The 25805-nt window shown below is 44.7% G+C and overlaps 1 pseudogene; it reads left to right on the forward strand.

Moving 5' to 3' along the window:
- The first annotated feature begins 214 nt into the window (after window positions 1–214).
- On the forward strand, window positions 215–24067 carry LOC139354828 (uncharacterized; annotated as a pseudogene).
- The last annotated feature ends 1738 nt before the right edge of the window (window positions 24068–25805 follow it).

Raw genomic sequence — 25805 nt, forward strand, 5'->3', positions numbered from 1 at the left:
TCATCAGTACTTTTTTATTCCGCATCATTGCGTTTTAAGACCGCAAAGCAGCTCGACAAAACTTGGCGTCGTGTTTGACGCTTGCGCCAAGTCGTCAAATGGCCAGTCACTGACCGACATCTTGATGACGGGTCCTACAATCCAACAGGATCTAGTTACAACTATATATTCATTCCGACTACACAAATATGTTTTATCTGGCGACATAAGTAAGATGTACCGACAATGCATGCTGGATGAACGAGATCGGAGGTATCAACTAATCCTTTGGAAAGGCGACTCCAAAGAACTGCAGATCTACCAACTCAAGACGGTCACATACGGGCTGTCAGATGCCCCATTCCTAGCTATTCGCAGCTTGGCCGACGCATTTGCAAGTGAGTTTTCGATCGGAGCCAGCGTACTCAAGTCCGATCTATACGTGGACGACGTACTAACCGGTGCTGACGACCTTGTCCAACTGGATATCAAAAGGCGGCAGCTAACGGAAATGCTAGAAAGAACGAGTCTCTTGGGATCGAAGTTTCACAGCAACTAAACAATCGGAAGTTAAGATTCAACTCGACGAGCCAGATACAGTAAAAGCACTTGGATTAGCGTTGAAGCCTTTTCAGGATACATTCGGCTTTCACCACGAGGCTTTCGTCAACGAAACACATGCTCGAAGAACAGTTTTCTCAACCATTGCAAGGGTTTTCGATTCTCTAGGGTTAACCAGTCCAATTGTAATCCGTTGTAAGATTTTTCTACAAAATCTAACTCTTTTCAAATTAGATTGGGACGAGCCCTTAGAAGGCATCCTACGGCTAACCTGGGAATCTCTTCAGGGAGCATTTAAAAATATCTCGAATCTATGCATTCCAAGATTCAACCACGATAGCAAAGTGCTCGACTTCGCAGACGCGTCGGAACGTGCGTGTGGATGCTGCATTTACATACGAGCTATGATGACACAAGGGATCGAAGTCAATCTACTAATGGCCAAATCTCGCGTAGCGTTAATTAAGGTACAAACGCTTCCTAAATTGAAGTTATGCGCAGCAGTTTTGCTACATTGTACAAGAAAATGGCTCAGAAGATAGCACCAAAAATTGGAAAAGTCTAGTGTTGGACGGACTTCAATATATACGATGGCTAGAAATGCATTCCTCTCTACTGTTCTGCTTCGTGGGAAATCGTATCTCAGAGCTTCAGCAAGCCACAGGCCAAGTTGAGTGGCGCCACATGCCCTCAGCACAGAACCCAGCTGTCAAAGTGTCGAGTGGTTGCTGCGCTACAGATTTACAGAAAACTATATGGTTTCAAGGATCTCAATTTTTAAAAGAAGACAATGCACTTTGGCCACACCACGCCAAGCCGCTCAATTGGTTCCGGAAGTGCGAGCAAAGGCGATAAGTCTTTATATACAAGGAGAGCCCTCCCAGTTACACACTCATCCGTCCTCGGTCAAAAAGCTGAGGAGAACCTGCCGACTGCTCATTGACCAAATCAAGCTATGCGAACTATTGCATTCGTATTTCGCTTCTCTAATAAAGTTCTAGCTAACGGGGTCATAAACAAACAAAAAGTAGTCCACATCTCATCGCCAACTCATATAGCAATCAGTATACCACAATGATATCTCTCTTCTAAAGAAACAAAAGCGTTTTAAAGACAGGTTGCAGGGTCTTTCTGTATATCTATGTGCTTCTTTCACTCTTACGTGAACATATATGGATACCAAACGCAGAAGAGTTAGCTCGAAAGGTCGTACGCTCATGTTCGCATTGCATCCATTACAAGCCAAAGTTGATGACTCAAATCATGGGTCACCTGCCCGCAGACCGCTTGACCGTTTCTTGTCTCAGAAGTTGACTTCTGCGGACCATTCAAGACGTCGAATCGAAGCAAATAGATTAGCGACGCCAATATCCGAGGAAGCTCGGACATATGGCATATGAAAAGGAAAGTAAGAGGTTGTTCGTTTAGAATTGACAAAGTGCCAGATTGATTTAGGATTCGTAATTAATATACGCTCTATATTAGCAATATATTGGCTGTATAAGAATTTATTAAGGAACTCAAACTCACGCTTACGTTGCTTGTAACGATCAAAGTCAGCAGCATCTCCGCTTTCTATGTAACGCTTATAGAATTTATTTCCGAGATTTTTAGTCCTTGTGTGTACCATGGTAGTCTATAACAACTATGAACTCTAGTTTTAGCATATCTGCCTACAATAGTAGAGAAAAAAGACAAAAAGTTCATTGTAGTGTAAAGACATCTTTTATATTATTTTTAATATTCTTTATTTTAAATCTGGAGCAGCATTAGTGCCGCTACCAACGTCAAGTTGTTTCTGATTTTACAATTTTCCTCAGGTTGTAAGTAAGCCTTGTAACGAACTGATTTTGTATGTCTGCTCGCTACGAGATTCGTGCGGCTAGCTCAGAAGATTGTGTGTTCGTCCCACCAAATTTATATGACGTGACTGCCCCGTAGATCAGTGAGAAAACAATGGGTTCAAATGGCAACAGTGGGATTTATTCTCGTGGTATTGGTACAGCGGGTGTGTGGCTATGCTGGCTTCTGTATCTCCTTGTTCTGGTTCCGCCGGCTGCTGGTGCTCCTCCTTCTGGCTTGTCGACGCGTTGACTCGGCTTCCGCTTGGCTCCTGGGTCTCGGGACGCTCGTAGTGGCCGCCTCGGCTTGCTTGCCGACGCGTTGCCTCGGGGTCGCTTGTAGCGCCTTAGACCCGCAGAGAGTTCGGCCTTGTGGGCTTAGGGAAGCGTCACCGTTCTCAGACTAGGGTGAACAAGCCTTGCTCTCCAGGCTGACGCCTTTCGAGGCAATACCTGTCCCTTGCTCTGTCCCGGACGGTCCCGCTAGGTTCTTGCTCAGTTCGCGCTGACAGTCAAGGCTGCCGCCCGGAGGCTGTCTAGCGGTTCACTTCGCTTTACGCCTAGCGCAGACGAACGTTCCACCCGGCTTCACCCTAATGCGTGACGTCCGCGACGCTCCTGCGCTCCCCAATGAGCTCCGCGCGGCGATGGTAACGTGGCTGCCGGAAGTGTCTGCTGGCGTCGCTGTCGATGTCCTCTGTCTTCTGACCACTCGACGTTCTGGCACTCGGGGAGTTGGGCGGTCGCTGCTCGGGAACTTCGCCGGTAATCGCAGGGCTCTCCAGGCTGCCGCCTCTTGAAACCGCAAATCGATCTACCGCTCGTCCGTCACGCCAGGTCCTGCTTGGTCGGGCAAGGTACGCTGGGTCGCAGACAACTTTCCTCCCCAAGCTGACGGCTCTTCGTCGTAGGACTCTTTTGCTTGTCTCTGACAGACCCGCCGGGCGACTCGCCAGGGTGTGGTCGTGACAAAGTTAGAAAACAAACGCCTTGACTTAGCCGCGTGATGCCTTTCAGAACTCAGCCACCTGTGTCTCAATTCGGAGATTCCTGATGTCCTAGTCCCGAACGTCTCGACGTGGCGATCTTGCTCCTTGTATGCTTCCCACGGCGCTGCTTCCGACGACTCGCTTGGTTGTAGCTCCCTCGTAGATTGCTTGCTTGACTGATCGCTCACTTGGTACTTTGACTGATCTTGAAGGCTTGACTCCTCGTGATCGACTGATCCAGCTGCCAGCGCTCTGCGGCCTTATATAGGGCCTCCAAGCACCGTTATTTCCCTTTTGCGCACGGCCCGCTGGATCTCTCCACTCTGGGTCCAAAGTCCGTGCCTCCTGGATGACCCACTTCTCCTTCACGTACCGCTTTCAATCGATGCTCCGCCTACTGCTGCAGTCCCGCTGATTCCCGGGCCGCTTGTGGCACGCCTGTGTGCCGCTCCACTGCCGAGATGTGGCACTTCCTCTCCCGGTCCAAAGTTCACGGGAGAGTCCAAAGTCCGGTGGAGTTCCGTTATCCCCTTTTGCATACGGCACTCTTGCTCTGCCCGCGAAGTCTCCATTCTCTCTCGATCTCCATCCTTGGTCTCCAATCTCTCTCGCTCTCCTTCATTGGTCTCCAAACTCTCTCGCTCTCCTTCGTTGGTCTCCAAACTCTCTCGATCTCCTTCATTGGTCTCCAAACTCTCTCGCTCTCCTTCGTTGGTCTCCAAACTCTCTCGATCTCCTCGCCGCGCCGTTACTACGCGAATTCGCCGCATATCTGGTAAGCGGCCGGCCATCTGCTGCTGCTTCTATTTGTGGGGAGTTATTCAAATCCTCACATTCCCCCCTTACTTCGGGAAACATTTAAGACTGGTTCCTACTCTCCGGCGTTTCCTTGTTTATCCTAGCCTTTGAGTCCTTGTGATTCCCGCGGCGCTCCCTCGTTGCTCCCTCGATGCTCCCTCGACGCTCTCAACTCCCTTGAGTGTCTCCAGCGGGGGTCATCCGCCTCGTAGCAACTTTTAATTTCCCGCGCCGATATTTCCTGTGTTCCCACTGGGACATCGATACTCCTGGGCTATCGATCCCCAGCTCGCTGCTTATTGCTGCGTCTCACTCCTTTCCATGTTTCCTCCGCCTCGTCACACCATTCGTGCGTGATCGATATTTATTCGCATATCGATACCGACGGTGCGGCGTTGCCACCTGCTCGTTTGCGATATTTCCACCTTGGCCGATATTTCCATTGTCGTGTGCCCATCGATCGCACTATCGTCCAGTGCCAATCGATCGCCTATCGAGGCGCCCCCTTCCCTGGCTCGTGGTGATTTTGCAACTTTCATACTATGAAATTCATAGGTAAGTTTCTTTTGCATTTCCTTCACTCCTTTTCATCTCATCCTTTCGTCCTCTCTCGCCCTTCACTCGTCCTCTGTTGGCAGCATCTGACTCCACATTGGCAGCTTTTGAGAGCGGTTACGGAGAGGACTTCGCATTCGCTTCGCAACCAGGACAGCCGGTAAGTATTTATGATGTCTTTCTGCTTCCTGCATTAAGCCCCCTTTAAATTTCAGGTTGCTGGTGCGGCCCATGCATGCCCCGTTCCTTTTCTTGTTTTTAGTCAACTGTTGGTGTGATGCGTGATTCTGTTTTTTTTTTGTGACCACCTGGCTACGGTGTAGATCTGATTCTGCACCGTCCTCCCCTTTTCCTCGGGTAACAACTAGACGAGCTCGTCCGGCGCATTCCGTATAGAATCTCCGGATGCTGCGGTGTATGTCTGGACTTCGCGTCTTGTGTTGCTTGTCTCCTTCCGCGCATACTCTCTTCTACGTTACCCGTATTTTTGTGCCGTTTTGTAAGTGTCCCTTCCGCCTGGCGTTATCGCGGATGACTCTGGCAACTGCCCGACGCTGAATCCTGTTGCCTTGCGGTCGGGATCACCATCCATCCCTATCCACGTCCTTGTGCCCTACCCTTATGGTTGACCTTTCTGCGTGGCGTGTGGATGACTCTCGCCTCGGCCTGACGCCTAATCCTGTGGCCTCGCAGTCTGGATCAACGTGTGATCCTTATCCATGTCCTTGTTCTATCCGGATTGTCCTTTCCGTGTGGCGTATGGATGACTCTCGCTTCGGCCTGACGCCTAATCCTGCCGCCTCGTACCCGTTGTTAGACATCTGATGTTTCTGCTGTCTGCTCGTTTACTTGTTGCTTGAGCTCGCCAACGTGAACTGTCTTTTCTTTCTTCGACTGTGTGTGGCGAATTTTGCAGATCACTGGAGAGACGAAATCTACAACCTGGTAAGGGCCACCGTACCTCGGGGCTAGTTTTGCAGCGAATCCTTCGGCCGCTTTGGACAGGTGATGTTCCTTGGCCCACACTATGTCGCCCACCGCTGGTGACCATTGCCTCCTTCTCAGATTGTAGTGTCTGGCTTGGTCCTGGGACGCCTTTTCCATATTTCGCCGCACGATCTCGAATACCTCTTTTAGCTTGTTGGCATTTTCCTCAGGGGTCTCCGTAGCTCGTCCAGTGCCTAGGGTTTCCTTATCATATAGGCTGCTGGGTAGACGTGGTTCCCTTATCTGGGTAAGAAACGCCGGTGTATGGCCAGTGGATTCCGATGTGCTCGTGTTCACTGCTAGCATTATCTCCGGCCACTTCTCGTCCCAGTTTCTCTGGTCCTGCCCTGCGAACTGCGCAATCATGGTCTTGACCGTTCTGTTCGCTCGTTCGGTCGGATTTTCTTGTGGTGTGTATGGCGCAGTGAACTGTTGTCTGATACCCCACGATGGGCGCCAGATGTAACGAACTGATTTTGTATGTCTGCTCGCTACGAGATTCGTGCGTCTAGCTCAGAAGATTGTGTGTTCGTCCCACCAAATTTATATGACGTGACTGCCCCGTAGATCAGTGAGAAAACAATGGGTTCAAATGGCAACAGTGGGATTTATTCTCGTGGTATTGGTACAGCGGGTGTGTGGCTATGCTGGCTTCTGTATCTCCTTGTTCTGGTTCCGCCGGCTGCTGGTGCTCCTCCTTCTGGCTTGTCGACGCGTTGACTCGGCTTCCGCTTGGCTCCTGGGTCTCGGGACGCTCGTAGTGGCCGCCTCTGCTTGCTTGCCGACGCGTTGCCTCGGGGTCGCTTGTAGCGCCTTAGACCCGCAGAGAGTTCGGCCTTGTGGGCTTAGGGAAGCGTCACCGTTCTCAGACTAGGGTGAACAAGCCTTGCTCTCCAGGCTGACGCCTTTCGAGGCAATACCTGTCCCTTGCTCTGTCCCGGACGGTCCCGCTAGGTTCTTGCTCAGTTCGCGCTAACAGTCAAGGCTGCCGCCCGGAGGCTGTCTAGCGGTTCACTTCGCTTTACGCCTAGCGCAGACGAACGTTCCACCCGGCTTCACCCTAATGCGTGACGTCCGCGACGCTCCTGCGCTCCCCAATGAGCTCCGCGCGGCGATGGTAACGTGGCTGCCGGAAGTGTCTGCTGGCGTCGCTGTCGATGTCCTCTGTCTTCTGACCACTCGACGTTCTGGCACTCGGGGAGTTGGGCGGTCGCTGCTCGGGAACTTCGCCGGTAATCGCAGGGCTCTCCAGGCTGCCGCCTCTTGAAACCGCAAATCGATCTACCGCTCGTCCGTCACGCCAGGTCCTGCTTGGTCGGGCAAGGTACGCTGGGTCGCAGACAACTTTCCTCCCCAAGCTGACGGCTCTTCGTCGTAGGACTCTTTTGCTTGTCTCTGACAGACCCGCCGGGCGACTCGCCAGGGTGTGGTCGTGACAAAGTTAGAAAACAAACGCCTTGACTTAGCCGCGTGATGCCTTTCAGAACTCAGCCACCTGTGTCTCAATTCGGAGATTCCTGATGTCCTAGTCCCGAACGTCTCGACGTGACGATCTTGCTCCTTGCTCCCACGGCGCTGCTTCCGACGACTCGCTTGGTTGTAGCTCCCTCGCAGATTGCTTGCTTGACTGATCGCTCACTTGGTACTTTGACTGATCTTGAAGGCTTGACTCCTCGTGATCGACTGATCCAGCTGCCAGCGCTCTGCGGCCTTATATAGGGCCTCCAAGCACCGTTATTTCCCTTTTGCGCACGGCCCGCTGGATCTCTCCACTCTGGGTCCAAAGTCCGTGCCTCCTGGATGACCCACTTCTCCTTCACGTACCGCTTTCAATCGATGCTCCGCCCACTGCTGCAGTCCCGCTGATTCCCGGGCCGCTTGTGGCACGCCTGTGTGCCGCTCCACTGCCGAGATGTGGCACTTCCTCTCCCGGTCCAAAGTTCACGGGAGAGTCCAAAGTCCGGTGGAGTTCCGTTATCCCCTTTTGCATACGGCACTCTTTCTCTGCCCGCGAAGTCTCCATTCTCTCTCGATCTCCATCCTTGGTCTCCAATCTCTCATAGCTCTCCTTCATTGGTCTCCAAACTCTCTCGCTCTGCTTCGTTGGTCTCCAAACTCTCTCGATCTCCTTCATTGGTCTCCAAAATCTCTCGCTCTCCTTCGTTGGTCTCCAAACTCTCTCGATCTCCTCGCCGCGCCGTTACTACGCGAATTCGCCGCGTATCTGGTAAGCGGCCGGCCATCTGCTGCTGCTTCTATTTGTGGGGAGGTTTTCAACTCCTCACAGCCTACAGTTGGACGGCAGAGATACTATGTATGTATATCTTATATATATCATGTGTATTTAATTATGCTCTCTTTAGCTACGCTTACTCTATGGTTGAGCCATAGAGTAATAATGTATAAAGACACCATTTGCTCTGCCGCTCTCTTTTGAAACTTTGCCAATGATGCCACCTAGGCAAAAACAGATAATATCCCTAGTTTTTTAAAAGTTCGATGTGACCTTTTAATTCCTTCCCCTGGTGAGTTTTATGGGAAATTATATATCTGCTCCGCTCTTACTCACTGTTTTGTTTTTGTAATTAATCCTCAACACTATTGCTGTTGCTTCGCACTTGTTGGGTGTGTTGAAAACCCGAAGTTAGCTTCAAACTTGACCTTGAAGTGGCTCTCAGCAGAGGTTGCGCAGAGGTTCGGGCAGAGCAAATGGTGTCTCTATATAGACTCTTACTTTATGGTTGAGCGGCCGGCGTGTGTAACAGAATGCTGACACTTGCACTTTCTGTGAGCGCGCCGAACGACTCATGTTTCGGCCACTTAGGTCTTTGACCGGGCCTTTGTTTATGTAAACACTGCACCAAAGTGTTACAGTGTGTTTGCTTCAAGTTCTCTTGGTACAGTAGATATTCAATATATGTGCATACTACATCTCCCTCCATTTGAATTATGAAGTTATTTTATGAAGTTATTTTATTAGTATATTTTACTTAAATTAATAGTTCCTTTTTTTTTAAATCTTTTTTCTTAATTTTTTTTAGATGCAAGAAGAACGGATTTGGTAATAATATTCGTATTTCAAGAAGTACTTCTAAGCATGGCCATGCTAAATGCAATTATGAAATAAACGTTTTTTATCTATCCTTATGAACTGTTTGTTTTTTCTTCTTATTATTCGTCATTATAATGTTATTTCTTTCTCCTATTTCCGTTACTTTATACGGACCGGTATATTGATAATCTAACTTATGACCTGTTTCATTTCTTAAAAGGACTTGATCACCTACCGATATATCTATATTCTTTTTTTCTGATCATATAGTATCTTATTGTTTTCCTTATTTTTTTCTATCATTATTCTAGCTCTTTTGTATGCTACTTCTAATCTATATTTACTTTCCTTTGCATAGTCATCTATATTATATATGGGTTCTATATTTTCTATACAAATAAATTCTTTTGGTAAACTATTGGTTTTACCAAATACTAGCTCGTATGGACAATAATTATGTGCCATTGAAGGGGTCGTGTTGAAACAAAAAACGAAATATTGAAGCCATACGTCCCACTCAGTTTTATCAACCGATATATATGAGCGTATGTATTCATTGAAAGGTCTATGACATCGTTCTATTGTTCCTACTGTCTGGTGGTGGTGTGCCGTAGATGTTATATTTTCAATTTTAAATATTTGCACAAGTCATTTATAGTTGAATTCTTATATTCTATACACATGTCCGTAATGAACGTCTTCATTGGACCGTACTTCAGAAAAAATGATTAAAAAATTGCTTTAGCGACAGTGTTCGCGGTTTTATTTGGAACTGGTATGGCAACTAAATATTTAGTCAGGTCACATATTAGAGTAACAACATACTCATTGCCATTTTCTGATTTTGGTAGTGGACCAATAGTGTCCACTATCACTCTGTCGAAAGCATTTATAGGCGTATCAGTTATTATCAATGGAGTCTTATTGTGCTTAGTTATTTTAGCTTTTTGGCATTTCTGACATTTTCGTATGTATTCAGTAATATCTCGAGTCATACCTTTCCAAAAATAATGTCTTTTGGCCTTGGCCAAGGTTTTTGTAATGCCAGTATGACCTCCTTGTATTGGATCATCATGGAATTTAGACAGTATTGCTTCTTTCTCGTCTTGTTTTTCTATTAGGGCCACCGGGTTGAGTAGCGCTACTCTTAAGGTATTCAATATCTTGTTGCCCATTTGCTTAAAATTATCTACTGACACATGTTCAAAGATATTTTCTCACGGTGCCATTTTGAGTTGGCTGATTTTGTTTATACCGGCTTGCATGTCAAGCCTTTGGAAAAATTCACCTAAGTCTAGGATTTCATTGGTATATAAATCGCTAACATCATATCTTGCAGTAATTTTCCTACCATGTTTAAGTAAACATATCATATCCTTTACATGCAAGGTCACTACTTTACGTACTTCGTAATTGTTTATGACTTCATATACGTTGGGCTTAGAAGCTTTCTCTATAGAATGCGAAGGCAATTCTATTTGTTTGTTTTCCGCGCGGAATTTCTGTCTATTTTGATATCTAGTACTGACTTTCTTTATAATTCCAGTAATGTTTTGTAGATCTTTAATGGTTATTCTTGATAGCGCATCAGCTACATAATTGTCTTTTCCCTTTAGGTATTCAACTGTGAAATGATATTCTTCTAACTCTAGCCTCATACGTGTCAGTTGGAACTCGGATTTATCATTGAAAATAGATATATTAATGGTCTGTGATCTGTTTTGATAGTAAAGTGATTTCCATAAATATATGGTCGAATATATGGTCCGTTGTACACTTATTACTTTCTCCCTTAGTGAAAGCTCTTGATGCATATGCAATGGGAAGTTGGAGTCCGTTATGGTTTTGAGTTAAAACCGCATCAGTAATTATACAACATTCTTTGCTGAAATCGGGATATTGTAGCAAAGTAGGTTCCATTCGTTTTGTTTTTAAATATTGGAATGCGTTTTGGCATTCATCTGTCCATTCTTTTTACGTAATCTTGTTATGTGCCGTAAATATTCGTCGAAGTTTTTTATGAAACGTCTAAAATAATTGCAAAATGCTACAAATTGTCTAGCGCTGTCCGCATTGTGCGGCGCAGGGTAGTTCATAGTGACGTCATATTTCTTGTCATCTGGAAGTATTCCTTTATCTGTGCATTTATGACTGAGAAAAGTCACTTCATGCATAAAAAATGAACATTTTTCTGGATGTAACTTTATATTGTATTTCCTGCATTTCTCAAGAACGTCTGTTAAGCTTTTAAGCATATGTTTCTCGGAACAACCTATAACTATTAAGTCATCCATATAAAGGAATGCTTGTGAAGGTTCTAATCCAGAGAATGCAATAGTCATCATTCTCTGAAATGAAAATAATCGCGTGAAGCGGTACGAGCCATTGCTCGTTGAAAATGACGTTATATCCCTTGAACTTTTTTCGAGTTCAATTTGTTGAAATCCTGACATTAAGTCAAGGCATGAAAAATATTTTGCTCTTCCCACTTGATCCAAAATATCATCAATTCTTGGGAGTGGAAATTTTTCAGACAGTAATTTTTTAATAATTTGACGATAGTCAATCACTAATCGCCATTTTTTGTTCCGAACCTGGAGATTGTTTTTTAGGAACAAGTAACAATGGACTATTATATTCAGATACAGATGGTTCAACAATCCCGTCGGTGATCAATTTTCCGACTTGTTTCTGTATTTCGTTCACCTGACTGTGTGGGCTTCTGTAATTTTTTATATACACTGGTTTATCATCCTTTAATCTCAGTTTTTGTTTATAAAAATTATTTGTGCTCATTGGTTCGGTTTCCAATCCGAATATATTAATATATTGTGTGCATAGACTTGAAAGCTGTGATTTCAATTGTGGAGGAAAGTTTTTGAAAGTTGAGATAATACAGATTTTTCGTAGTTCGAAAGTGATTCATAAGCTAATTTATTTGTACTGACTACTTGATCTTTATTTGTGGTATTAAGTAGTCTTATGAAAGCGTTTTTAGATGTTGCTATGGTACTTGCTATAGAAATACCATGCTTGATTTCTTGATTTCGAATCAATGCACTGTCTTCTTTTGAATTTAATTGAATTTTTCTAATAACTTGGGATCTTGCTGGCAGAAGTATTGAGTTGTTGCCAGAACTGTATGTTATTGGAACATAAATTGGAAATTTTAAGTTATTAGGTCTAATTATAAGCCAATCTTCAGATGACTTGAAGTCTAATTGACAGTTGTGTTTTTTTATAAAATCGATTCCTAAAATGCCATCACAAGTGATAGCGAAATGTAAATCCACGATATGAAAATTTTGTTTGATTATGTACTTAGTGGTCTGTATCTCAATAGAAGTTAACCCCTTGGATTTGGTTACCTCTTGACTTATTCCTCTTATTTCTATAATATTTATTTATTTATTTATTAAAGATGATAGTAAAGTTTACAAAACAATACTAACATAGGGAATGTAGTGCTAGCTACGAGGCCTTCGACTACGAATTTATTTACTTAATTTAACAACTTATTTATTTACTTAATTAAACATTTTTTTTTTTACATTTAGGTTTACATATATTTTTAATTTGAGGGATGTGAGGAGCTTTTATATGCTATGATATAATTTTTTTTCTTTTAAATAAGTTATTATTGTTTTGATGTTTTCTATTGATGGGTTTCTAAGGTACTGTATGGCGTTAATGTTATTGAGGATATTAAGTTTTGTTTGGGCTATGGCGGGGCATGAATTAAGGATGTGATCCATATTAATTGGGGAGTGTGTAAGGCAAATTGGGCAGCTTTGTGGGGTGGTGCGATCTAAATAATATTTATGTGTCAGGTTTGTATGTCCTAGACGCAGTCTAGTAAATTTAATTTGATCAAGGCGAGTTATTTGTTGTTGTGTTACGTTTGAGTAGAAAGATGTGTGTGTGTTGTTTGCGTTGATGTTTTGGTACCAATTATTGCATTTAAAAAGTATATTCTTTTTGGTTTCGTTGAGTTGTCTTTTGTGCTTAAGTTTTGTGTATATATTAGTGGCATATTTAGTGCTAACTTTGCTGCTTTGTCGGCCATCTCGTTTCCTTTAATGTTGCAGTGTCCTGGGGTCCATAGGATTTTGAATTTTGGGTAGTGCTTTGTTAGGATTGAACGGATTAGGGCTGGGTACATGTTATTGTTTTGTGTGTTTTTTATGGCTTCGATGGCTCCTAAAGAGTCGGAGCATATCACGAATTTACCGTGCATTTTTTGAAATATTTTTAGGGCTTCAAGGATGCCTAAGATTTCAGCTGATTGAATTGAAGAGTAGGGAGGTAAACTTCCGAATGCTAAGGTTTCTGTTTCTGTGGTCATTGCGAATGTTGTTATGGAGTTTCGTTGGGACCCGTCGGTGTATATGAAGATGTGATTTTGGAAAAGTGATTTTGCTTCGTTAAAGAGTGTTTGGTATGTTTCTGGTGTTGTTTTCTTCTTGTTGTAAATGTGTAATGATGTATTGATAGTGTTGCTAGGTAGTTGCCAGGCGGGTTTTAGTTTGTTGATTATTTTTGGTTTGTAGGGTATGTTTTATTTTTGCCATATTTTAATAGATCGCTGAATTGTTGAGGTCCTTTTTTCCGGGTGCTTTTTTGGTTTAATTAATTTATGAATCGGGGTGTCTTTTGAGTGTAGTAAGGATTTAAAGAGTTTTGCTGTAAGATAATCGCGCTTTTGTTTTATTGTTGGTGTATCTGTTTCGTATAAAAGATTGTGAATAGGTGTTGTATAGAATGCTCCCAGAGATAGCCGGATAGCGGAGTTAAATGATGTTTTTAGTTTGTTTAGAGAACTTTTTGAGGTGTGTCCATATATGTGAAGTCCGTAGTCAATTTTTGATATTAGAATGGCTTTTGTGACATTTAGCAGGGTATGTGTGTTACAATTAAATCTAGGGCTAGATAGGCATTTTATGATGTTCAGTTTGGAGGAGAGTGCAGGGACGAGAGCATTGATGTGGGTGTTCCAGTTGTATTTTTTGTTAATCCAAAGTCCGAGGACTTTGATTGATGTTGTGTTGTTTATAATGGTTTTGTTGCAGGTGATAGTGCAGTTACAATTGTGTTTTTTACAAATGTGTAGGTGCTGGCATTTTGTTGGAGAAAGAGAGGCACCTGAGTAGTTGCCGCAATTTTCGATGTCTAGAAAGACTGGGTTTAGGTTGTAATTTATGTTTTTGTTTTTTTTTAGGTTTATTATTATAAAAAAATCGTCTGCATATGCGCTGAAGTTAATTTGTTTGTGTCGGGAGATTATGTTTGCGAGTTTGTTAAAAGCTATTATAAATAAGACGACTGATATCGATGAGCCTTGAGGTATGCCGTTATCAAGAGGACGTATGGTAGAGTTTTGAGTTCCTACTCGGACTGTTATTTTGCGGCTGCTCATAAAATTTTTAACGTAGTTTATTATTTTTGGTCCACATTTCTAATCGAAAAGTTGGTCTATTATTGAGTGTGCACCCACTCGATCAAATGCTCTTGCAAAATCAAGAGAGACGAGTCAGATATGTTTTTTTGTGTTTAGTGACTTCGTTATGAAGTCGATTTTCCTTTTTTGAAGCCGAATTGGCTTGGATGTATAAGTTTGTTATTGGTTAAAAACCACCAAAGTCTTTGCGATATTATTTTGTCCAATATTTTTTCTATGCAGCAGTTAAGAAAAATGGGTCTGTAGGAGGTTATGTCTGTTTTATTCTTATTTGGTTTGAGTATGGGTATTATGAGGCTCGTTTTGTATGATTGTGGGATGTATGTGCTTAAAATGTTGTTAAATTGGGATACTATTTTTATTTGTACTATTGAAGAGCTATTTTTGATCATCGGGTATGACAATCTGTTGAGTCCTGGTGTGGATCCCTTCAATGATTGTAAGGCTATTGTAAGTTCTATTTTTGCTATGTTTTTTCTATTTGTGTTGCAGATGTGGATGGGGTGTGGTTTATAAATATTGGTTTATATTTGTGAGATGTGAATTGTAGGTCGAAATTGTTATCTGTGGCAAGGCTAGACCAGTGTTGTGCGAATTGGTTTGCTATTTCATGTGTGTTAGTTGTGTTATTGATTTAAACCGCAGAATCGTCTAATGTTGTTCCATATTGGTGATGTCGGTGTGTTACTTTGTGTAGTAGATGTAAATGCGATGGTGGCTTCTCTTTTTCTTACTTTAATTTCCAGGTGTTTTTCTTCGTTTGATGCATTTGTGTAAGTTTTTTGTTCCGCCAAGGAACTTTGTGCGAGTGTAGGTTTTGTGAAGATTGTGGTATACTAAAGTGCGCGCTTTGTATTAATATTTTGTTGATGGTGGCTGCTTCTTTGTTGATGTTTGTAGGTTTGGGGTATATGTTGTTCAGGTTTATAGTAGAGTCCGAGAATTTTTCCCATTTGGCTTCTTTGATTTTAAAGAATGGTTTGCTGTAGTTGTTTTGTGGTTCGAAAGGAAATAAGGAAGTTAGGATAGGGAAATGATCGCTTCCGCAAAGGTCATCAGAGATTGTCCAGCTTGCGACAGGAGTTAACGAGGGTGAGCAGAAAGTAAGGTCTATATGAGTGAAGGTGTTGTATGTGGTGAAATGGGTGGGAGATTTATCATTTAGGAGTGTAAGGTGTGATTGTTCTATGAATTTGGAGATGGGGGGCGATACCCAGTTGGGATGCCATCCGTTGAAGTCTGCTGTTACGACTATTGTTTGATTATTTGTATTTATAACGTTATTAAGGTTATTGCGTGAAAGTGGTTTATTTGGTGCTATGTATATTGAGTATATTATTATAGTTTGTTTGGATTCTATTTTGGCCGCTATTGCTTCAAAGTCTTCATTGATGATGTGTTGCGTATGTTGGATAGAATTGTGGACTAGAAGAGCTACCCCTCCGAATCTGTTAGTTGCTATGTTAGTGACTAATGTGTAGTTAATTGGTGTTGGTAAATTGTGTGTGGATTGTGTTTCTTGAAGGGATATTGCATGGGGTGAGTTTTTTTTAATTATGGTGAGAAGTTCGTTGTAGTGGTTAGTGTAACCTTTTATGTTCCACTGCAATTTTTTCAATGACATGTCTTGGGGCTATAGTTCTTCGTCGTCGTCGTCGTTTTGGGTAGGTTTTGTTTTTGAGTTCTTTATGAAATCAGTTTTGTGCTGGTTTGATTTGGTTTTTTTTGATTTAAGGGTTTTTGTGAGAGTGTTGTATTTTTCTTTGTAGGTACTTCTAAGTATTCTGTCAGTCATGGGTTTGTTTTGTGGCTGAAGATTTGTACAAGGTAGGGTGTCCATTGCTTCAGTGTCTGATTCGTAAGATATGTGCGTTCTCTGTTGTTGTGATGTGGATGATGCTTGTGGTTTGGAGGGGGCTTGTTGGCTTCTTATTGTGTTGTTTTGTTTAGTTTTGTCGAGATTTGTGTTAGCTGGTTTGATAGTTGATGCGTTTGGGGGTTTGGGTTGGGTGATAACCTTGCTTGGAGGTGGTTTTGCTAAGATTTGGGAGAAGGTAATTTCCTTATTATGGTTATGGCGCGAAAAATAAATTGGTCAACTTTTAATTGCAATTAACTCTTGCTGTTTGATGTATACTGGGCATTTCTTATCAGTTGGCTTGTGGTTGTTTTTGCAGTTTATGCAATTGGGTTCTCTGTAGCATGGTTCGGTTTCAGTCGTGTGTTTGGTTTGAGAGCAATTGTTACAAATAAAGTTTTCTTGTTTGCAAATTGGTGTGAGGTGACCGTAACGAAGGCACTTGTTGCATCTGCGTGGCTTTGGGATGTATGGGCGAGTAAAGACTACTTCGTACCCTACCATTACTTTCTCGGGAAGAGTAACTGAGTCAAATGTTAGTGTAATTTGGCCCATTAATGTTTCGGTTTTGTCTGCTTCAATTTTTTTCCATTTGTATACGTCTATAACTTTTTGCGATCTTAACTCTTTAAGGATTTCTTCTTCGGATATATTTCTAAGTTGGTTGCAGTATATTACTCCTTTTGATGAATTTAGGGTTTTGTGTTCGGTAGCTATTACTTCTATGTCTCGAATTTTATTTATTTTCAGTAGTTTTGTGGCTTGATTTATGTGCTTCGTTTGAACTAGTAATGTTCCGGCTCTTGTTTTTTTTGCATGATAGAACTTCGCCTGCACATGTAAAGTTTATTGATTTTTTAATAATAATTGGGTTAACGTTTTCGAATGATTGGTTATCTTTACGAGAAATTACTATAAATTTTTGTTGGTTCAGTAAGCTTGCGTTCATTCCAAGAAGTTTGTTTTTGTCGGGTGGTATCATTTCGGTGCACTTGGGGCGAGCCCCGCGTTGTTATTGTTGCTGTGGGCTATGTGTGTTTTGTTATTGTTTTTTCGGGTTCTGCTTTAGTCACTTGTTTGTTTGTCACAATAATTTTGGGTAAGCACTTGCGTAGCAGGTGTTTAATTGTCGTAGTTACACGTCTTTACTCGTTGTATTTGTAGTATTTGTTGTTGTTCAGGCCCACTGTCCGGCGAATCTGGACTGGCCCCGCTATCCAGTTGCACCGCTCTCCCGCTCTCCCGCTCTCTCGCGCTCCCGCTCTCCTGCGCTGTTCCTAGCTCCCTCCATGAAGTCTCCGCTGCGCTTTGGAGCGCAGAGCGGAGCTTAGACTTAGTTAGTTCAATTCTGGAGTTTAATCTGAATAAACCGCGGTCGTACCCCCGCATACTTTCCAAGTTAACTTTTGTGCGTACATTGTTTTTCGATCAAGGGGCAAATACGCGTTTCGAGTGGTTTCTCCCCTACAGCTTCCGCCGCACCAGCAGCAAACCGCACCAGCAGCAAACCGCCGAAGCCCAGCGCAGCAGCCCGTCGACGCCGCCAGTTTCCCGCCGTCGCCTCCCACGCCATTCTATCAGCGCCACCACGGTACCCCGCTACCCCCCGGCGTACATTTTGTTCCTTCGAGCCGGATAAGATAAGTAAAGCTTTTCGTCTTATTAATTGCCGGTCTGCAGTCAGCCACTCGAAAATATAATTCGTTTGACTTTCTGTACGATTTGTCCAAAATCCTAGTCCGATTAAATCCGACAACGGCAATTAAAAATTACTTCGCCATTTTTTTCTTCGATTTTCCTTTTGCTACGTGCGGCCATATTGCCAATTTTTTCCGACTCCTTTTTTTAATTGCATTTGGCCGCTCATCCATACTTACATACACATATACAAAATCGAGAAAAAATTCCAAGCTTAGAAAAAATATTGTGTAAATATAAGCCAAGCATACAGTGAGAATTATTAAATTTCTAGTGTTCTGCCAATTCAGGCCCCCAAAACTTTTCTAGATTTTTCTCACTGTATATCCGCAGCCGCTAAAATACTTGCACATATTTTTTCGTTTTTCCAAATACAGTCCACACACAATAAATCGAAAACTTCCACAACAACACATACCCCGCCGGCAATAATTATTTAATAAATGTAAAACCGGCGAAAATTACATACATGCAAATCTACATCCATACAAATATCTACATACATACAAATATCTACATATATACAAATATCTACATACATACAAATATCTACATACATATAAATATCTACATCCAGTCACATATAATTTTTAACTCCACCATCCCGTTCCGACTAATTAAAGTTTTCCGTCGGCCATCCGGTCAAAAATAATAAAATAAAAAATTACACAACTGACGTGAAAATTTTTTGGTCATTGTGTTTTATTTACCATCAAACTTTTTAGTATTTTTTTCGGTATTTGGTATTTACTCCGTAAAATTTATTTTATTTAAACGAGAAAAATACTAGCACTCCACCGTAGCATCCTCCGTCCACCAATTTTTTTTTGTATATTTTTAGTATTTTTCCCTCGGAATATTAAATCAAATTAAAGCAACACTCCAATATTAAATAATCAACCGATCGCATCCTCCGGCCAACAACTTATTGGCATAATTTGGTATTTTTTCTTCATTCAGAAGTTTAAATAAAGGCGAAATATTACAATTACTTCACCGGGGACTACAGATTAACACATAGTTGGTATTTTTCCCCCTCAAATTATTTCAAGCGCCAAAAAATACCAGCACTAAAAAAAACAAATATATACCAAACTTGATCCCAATTACAATATACATATACCAAAAAGGTTAAATATTATAGTATTATATCTTTACGGGTGATATACGAACTCATCACTCACCGTTCCTAATCCGTATTATTGGGTTTAATTCCGCGAAGTAACCAGGTCGGTACTTTCTTCCAATTTCTATTTCTCCGATCCACTACTTTTTTTGTGGACACCTCGTTCCACTGTTCCAGAAGTGAGCCAGGTTTCCTACTTATCCGACATAAACAAAGGCGAGCAGATTCTGACCCAAAAAAAGGTCATTTCTCTTTAAAGGTCCGCTGGAAGTGATAACAACAAGTTGTCTATTCCACCTGCCGTAGTCCCAGGCATATCCGTAGATCCGCCCACACCCGAACTAACCGCCAAGACCTCGTCACCCCGAAAAAGGGTCACCCGTGCAAACGTCAAAATGGCACTAACACCTTCCCAAATCGCTCTAAGCAAATTTACTGAGGTCTCAGATCGGCTGAGTGAGTTTGAATCCAGAGCAAACACTCCTTCGCCGATCCCCCCTACTCTGTCCATGCTGAACATCCGTCGCGAAGAAATACGCGCGTTATGGGACCGCATCAAGGCAGAATACGATGAATGCACCGGGTGCATAGCAGAAGCCGGAGACGGTGCAGCTGATAGTTTGCCAGTTCTCAAGGCTAAATACGGCTACTGCTATTCCGTTTACGAGAGATGTGGGGCTCAGATCGCGGATATGATAGCCCAGGCTCCCCAAGTTCAAGCTGTTCCTACCCAGACTTACATTTCCTCTGGATGTCGGCTGCCTCCGTGCGATACCGAGGTTTTCACCGGAGATTATCTGCGGTGGCCGACCTTTAGGGATTTGTTTACGGCCATTTATATAAACAATCCAAGGCTGACGTCAGTCGAAAAATTGTTTCACCTAAATGCCAAAACAAGCGGCGATGCACACACGATAGTGTCGAACTCCCCCCTTACTAACGACGGCTTTCGCTCAGCTTGGGGTAACCTAACTGAGCGTTTCGAAAACAAGCGGTTGTTAGAAAATAGCCAATTAAAAATACTTTTCAATGTTCAGTCCGTTAATCAGGAATATGGGTCAGCTATCCGTGAACTTCAACGTACCATCCAGGGATGCCTTACGGCTTTAGAAATGTCCGGAATTGAAACCGAAAATTGGGATTGCCTTTTAGTGTACGTGTGCTCCTCCAAACTTCCTAAGCTCACGCCATCCTTGTGGGAACAGTCCCTGCACAATAAGGCAGAGATTCCGACGTGGCAGGAACTGAACGCCTTCCTTACGGAGCGTCACCGGACCTTAGAAGCCATAGACGACGTACGGCCGTCAGGCTCGAGTCAATCTCTGCCAAAAACATCCGCCCCCACTGCAGCGCCTCGAAGAATAAATTGTTACGAGACAAGGGTAACACCCAAGCCAAAAGGATGTAACCTTTGTAAGAAGAAAAACCATCCTGTCCGCACATTTGCACGGTTCCTCCAGATGACGGTCGACGAGCGGTCGGCATGTATAAAGAGGAAGCAGCTGTGTCTGAACTGCTTCGCACGAGGGCATCAGCTGCGTGATTGTGAAAGCACTCATAGCTGCTTTACGTGCCGCGGCCGCCATCACACCTTACTACACAGAGGCAACTCCTCCCAATCGCCTTCGAATACCGCCCCAAGACCCAGATCAAGACCAAGTACACCAGTTGCCACCGCTTCCCGGTCCACGGACTCTACAGTCCAAAATTACTTCGCGACGGGGTATAGATCCGTCTTGCTGGGCACCGCCATAATTGACATATGTCACCTGGGGTCGAATTTTAAAGCTCGTGCCTTGATAGATTCAGGATCAGAGGCAACCTTTATTTCTGAGCGGCTTTTCAAACTAATTAAGTTGCCTCATCAGGTAATCCGAGCCCAAGTATCAGGCTTAAACCAGACAGTATCCGCTGAATCCAAAAAGCTCTGTCAGTTTACCATCCGTTCTCCGACCAGGCCTGGCTTGCAAATAAACACGACGGCCTATGTTCTTCCTCAATTAGCTGGAAACCTTCCATCTTGTCCGATTCCGCAACAGTTTCTACGGGATCTTCCCGAACTGTCACTAGCGGATCCAAAGTTCTACGAGAGCGCACAGATAGATATTCTGGTTGGGGCCGACATACTGCCATCCATTCTCCTAAGCGGCACCCGGCCGAACATTTGTGGCTCTCTCCGCGGTCAAGAAACCATTTTCGGGTGGATCCTAACAGGTACCGTTCCTGCTCCAAGGGAAAATCAGATTTCCGTTTTTTCCACACGAATCTCCCACACAGTTGACACGTCCCTGGATAGGCTTCTCACCAAATTTTGGGAGGTGGAGGATCTGCCAGTAAAAGTGACAAAATCTTCCGATTTGACATGTGAGGAAAATTTTCTCCGAACGACTACGAGAGACGATAACGGCAGGTATGTCGTAAGTCTTCCGTTTCGTGATCCCCAAAACGTAAAATCCGCCCTCAGTCACTCCAGATCCTCCGCGTTGTCGCAGTTCCTAAGAACCGAGCAACGCCTAAAGAGGGACAGTCAGCTGAAAGCCAAATACGACTCCGTGATTCAAGAGTATCTTGACCTCAATCACATGAAAGAAGTCCGTCCTACCCATAATTCTGCCAGTTATTACCTTCCGCATCATGCCGTGCTCAAGCCGGAAAGTACAACCACCAAGTTGTGGTTTTCAATGCCTCCAGCCCTTCAGAGAATGGGGTCAGTTTAAATGATATCCTTCATGCTGGCCCAGTCTTACAGTCCGATCTAACTATCCAGATCCTGAAGTGGCGATACTTCCGATACGTCTACAGTGCGAGAAAATGTATCGGCAGATATGGGTAGATCCGAAGCATTCCCCGTTCCAGCGCATCTTATTCCGCAACAGCGAGGGGCACATTCGAGATTTCGAGTTACAGACGGTAACTTTTGGAGTCAATTGCGCGCCATTCCTGGCCATTCGAGTCCTGCAACAGCTGGCAACTGACGTGCAGCTCAGCCATCCAAGAGCGAGCAACCTCATTCGAAACCATATGTATGTAGACGATGTCCTTTCGGGAGCTGACTCCGCCGAGGACGCTAAGTTCATTGTTCGCGAGCTACAATGTGCTCTAGATTCCGCGGGGTTTCCATTGAGAAAATGGACCTCCAACCACAAAGAAATATTAGCTCATATCCAAAGCGATCATCTTCTGACAACAGACTTACTGGAGATCGACACTGAGAGCACAGCCAAAACTCTCGGCGTACGATGGAAGGCGACGTCCGATGAATTCTTTTTCGTCCCACCAGATTTAGCAACGGAAATCTCCTACACGAAACGCCCAGTCCTTTCCCAAATTGCCAAGCTGTTTGATCCAGCAGGCTGGCTCGCTCCATTTGTTGTGTGTGCCAAAATCTTTATGCAAGAGATTTGGCTTCAGGATCTAGGCTTGGACGATAAACTTCCAATTGAGCTGTGCCAAAGGTGGAACAGCTTTCTCCAGAGCTATTCGGTCCTAGACCAGGTCAGAATACCCAGATGGGTTTCCTTCCGTCCAGAGTTCCGCGTAGAGCATCACGGACTCTGTGACGCCTCGCAAACGGCATACGGTGCTGCGATCTATGTGCGCGTAGAAGTGGGCCATAAGACGATGGTGCACTTGCGCACGGCCAAGACGCGTGTGGCGCCAGTCAAAACGGTGTCCCTTCCCAGGCTAGAGTTATGTGGGGCTCTCCTTTTGTCCGAGATGGCCGAAGCCATTCTTCCTAATATGCCGAGGCTGACCTCAAAATTCCATTGTTGGACCAATTCCACGATTGTGCTAGCACGGTTAGCCAAACCAGCGTGCCATTGGACTACATTCGTTGCCAACAGGGTGACGAAGATCACCGAGTCCACTGAGGCGGCCAATTGGTCACACGTTCAATCCGAACATAATTCAGCTGATTTGGCTAGTCGAGGAGTTCCCCTTCAAGAGCTGGTGGATAACCCGCTTTGGTGGCATGGACCCACTTGGCTGCAACGTCCACGCGATCATTGGCCCAGCCAGGGAACCGACCTGCCGGTGACTGAGATCGAAAAGCGTGACGTTAAAGTCCATTTGGCGTCCATGCCGTCAGAAGATTTCCTAGATCGCTTTTCCAATTTAGATAGAGCTTTGCAGGTCCTCGCGTATGTACATCGATTTGTCCAACGATGTCGAAGACAATCACCGCCTTTCGGGGTCCGTCTAGAGGCCCAGGACGTTGCTGCCGCGGAAGAACTCATGACAATTTGCACTCAGCGCAGGTATTTTTCTGAAGAATACCGCTGCTTGAGTCAGAAGCGTCCTGTGCCCGCGGCAAGTTCGATTCTCTCCCTGAACCCCTTTCTAGATAAGAAAGGGGTAATCAGGGCATGCGGCCGCGTAACGGCCTTCGACAGTTTGCGGTATGATGAACGACATCCGATAATCCTGCCGTACGAATGTGCACTCTCGCACTTCACGCATCTCATTACGTTACATGGTGGTAACCAGTTAGTGGTGCGTCTCACTCGGTCCAGATCCTGGGATCCGAGAATAAAGAACTTGGTCAAGGCAGTGGTTAACTCCTGCAAGGTCTGCGTTATTCACAAAAAGAGATTGCAAGTCCAGATGATGGGAAGTTTTCCGAAAGAGCGAGTGTCTTTTTCCCGTCCGTTCACGTACACAGGGATGGACTATGCCGGCCCGTTTGATATAAAAAATTATACCGGAAGAGCTTGTCTCATTACGAAAGGGTATGTGTTGGCTTTCGTTTGTTTTTCTACAAAGGCAATCCATCTAGAGCCTACATCCGACTTAACGACTGAAAAGTTTCTGGCCGCTTTCGCTCGATTCGTCTCTAGAAGAGTGTGTCCTCGCCAAGTCCAGTCCGACAATGGAAAGACCTTCGTCGGCGCCTCCCCCGTGCTTTCCCGAGGCTTCCTGCAAGCCGTTAAGGAGTCTGTGACCGATGCGTATAGTCATCAGCAGCTCACCTGGCAATTCATTCCTCCTGGGGCACCCCATATGGGAGGCCTATGGGAAGCTTGTGTCAAGAGCTTCAAGACCTTGTTTTACAAGTCCACCGCTACACGGAAGTACACCTTTTAAGAGTTGTCCACCCTCCTAGCGAGAATCGAAGCTTTTCTGAATTCCAGACCGATATCTCCCATGTCGGAGGATCCAACTGATCTCTTAGCGTTGACACCAGGGCACTTTCTTGTTGATGGACCTCTTCTATCCATAGTGGAACCTGAAGTAAAGGGCGAATCCAAGTCCATTCTGAACCGGTGGCAGCACTTAAAGTCTTTCCATCAACAATTCCGCACTCGATGGAAGTACCTTAAGGAGCTCCACAAGCGCAACAAGTGGCAAGTCCCCACAGAAAATCTGCGTGTTGGCGATCTGGTCGTCATTAAGGATGACAATTTGCCCTCAAATGAGTGGCGACTCGGAAGAATAGACTCCGTTTTTCCGGGAGCCGATGGCAATGTCCGCGTAGTCGACATTCGTACGACACGCGGCATTGTCAAACGTCCAGTGACCAAGGTGGTTCTTCTTCCAAGAGAGCCGCCCAAAACTACCTCGTAACGAGCCGCGTTTCTTAGACACCTTAGTCCGTAGCCATTATTCACGTCATTGTTAATCAGCCCTGTTTGTTTTTCCTTATCCACACTCTAAACAGGAAAATGACTCCCCGTCCACGTAGCGCTCAGGCTTTGGATAGCAGACGTACTAGAGGTACTCAGTCCTACCGATGCCGAGTCTGCCGCGGAATCCATCTTCTTCGGAAGTGTCAGAGGTTCCTAAGGCTGAGCGCAGAGAAGCGGTTGCGGGCAGTTCTTATAAACAAGTACTGCGCGAACTGTCTCGCACACGAGCACTCCACTGGGAGCTGTCGTAGCGGTGGCCGGTGCAGAACGTGCAACCGGAACCATCACACGCTCCTGCACATGCACGACCTTGTTTCCCGGAAAAAGTCAATGTCCTCCCGACTGCTGCGGTGATCGTCGAGACCGGAGAGAAGACGTTCGACACCGCCGCACTCATCGATCAGTGCACCACGACAAGCTCCATCGATGCATCCCTGGCCGCCGCGTTTCGTTTGCCGACAACAAACGTGGGCGATGAGAACATATGCACGGCGACGATTCGTTCGAAGGTCGACGAGGCCGTCAAGCTGGAGGTGGTCCTCAAGATCGAGCCGAACGTGCGCATCCGCACTCCCATCCGTGCGCTCAGTGAGAGCGTCGTCCAGAAATTTAAGGAGCTACCGCTCGCGGATGAGCGTTTCCACCGGCCAGCCACTATTTCATTGATCCTGGGCGCGGACGTCTACCCGAAGGTGATACAGCCGGGCTTCCACATGGTCGACGATGGACTGCCAGTAGCCCAGAAGACGGTGTTCGGGTGGATCCCCCCACTTAGGCCACCCTCGGCCCCTTGTGATACCATGTAAGCAGTTTGTTCGTCTTAGGAAACATAGGAGTTTGGGAATTACGCTCTGTATGGCCGCAAGGTTCTTAGAGTTTGAAAACGTTTGAGGTTATGCGCTGGGCAGAAGTATAGGAGGTGTCTTCGTCTGTCTGCTTACAGTGGTTGCTCGTGGTTGCTGTGTCCCTACCTAAGCGCGTGAGTCCCTAAAAGATAATGGCCCATGAGGGGATTTATGAGAGTGGAAATGTCTTCCCTGTTGCATTTTAGGAGAATTTTGGTTTTTTTCGGGTTGTTGTTTGGCTTAAGGTTGTGTTCTATCGGTTGTTGGAGAGGGTGTACAATCTCTGCCTAAGGAGGAACTTACCGGTAGCCATGGGCATACCCACCGTGACCTTATCGCGAAGGATATCGGCGGTTGTCAGATGAGGTTGATTCTCAGATGAGTGGCCATCTCGTTCAGAGATTTGCGGCATTCAAAGATAGTTGCTGAGT

This window comes from Drosophila suzukii, unplaced genomic scaffold (assembly GCF_043229965.1).
Source record: "Drosophila suzukii unplaced genomic scaffold, CBGP_Dsuzu_IsoJpt1.0 scf_28, whole genome shotgun sequence".
Taxonomy (NCBI): domain Eukaryota; kingdom Metazoa; phylum Arthropoda; class Insecta; order Diptera; family Drosophilidae; genus Drosophila; species Drosophila suzukii.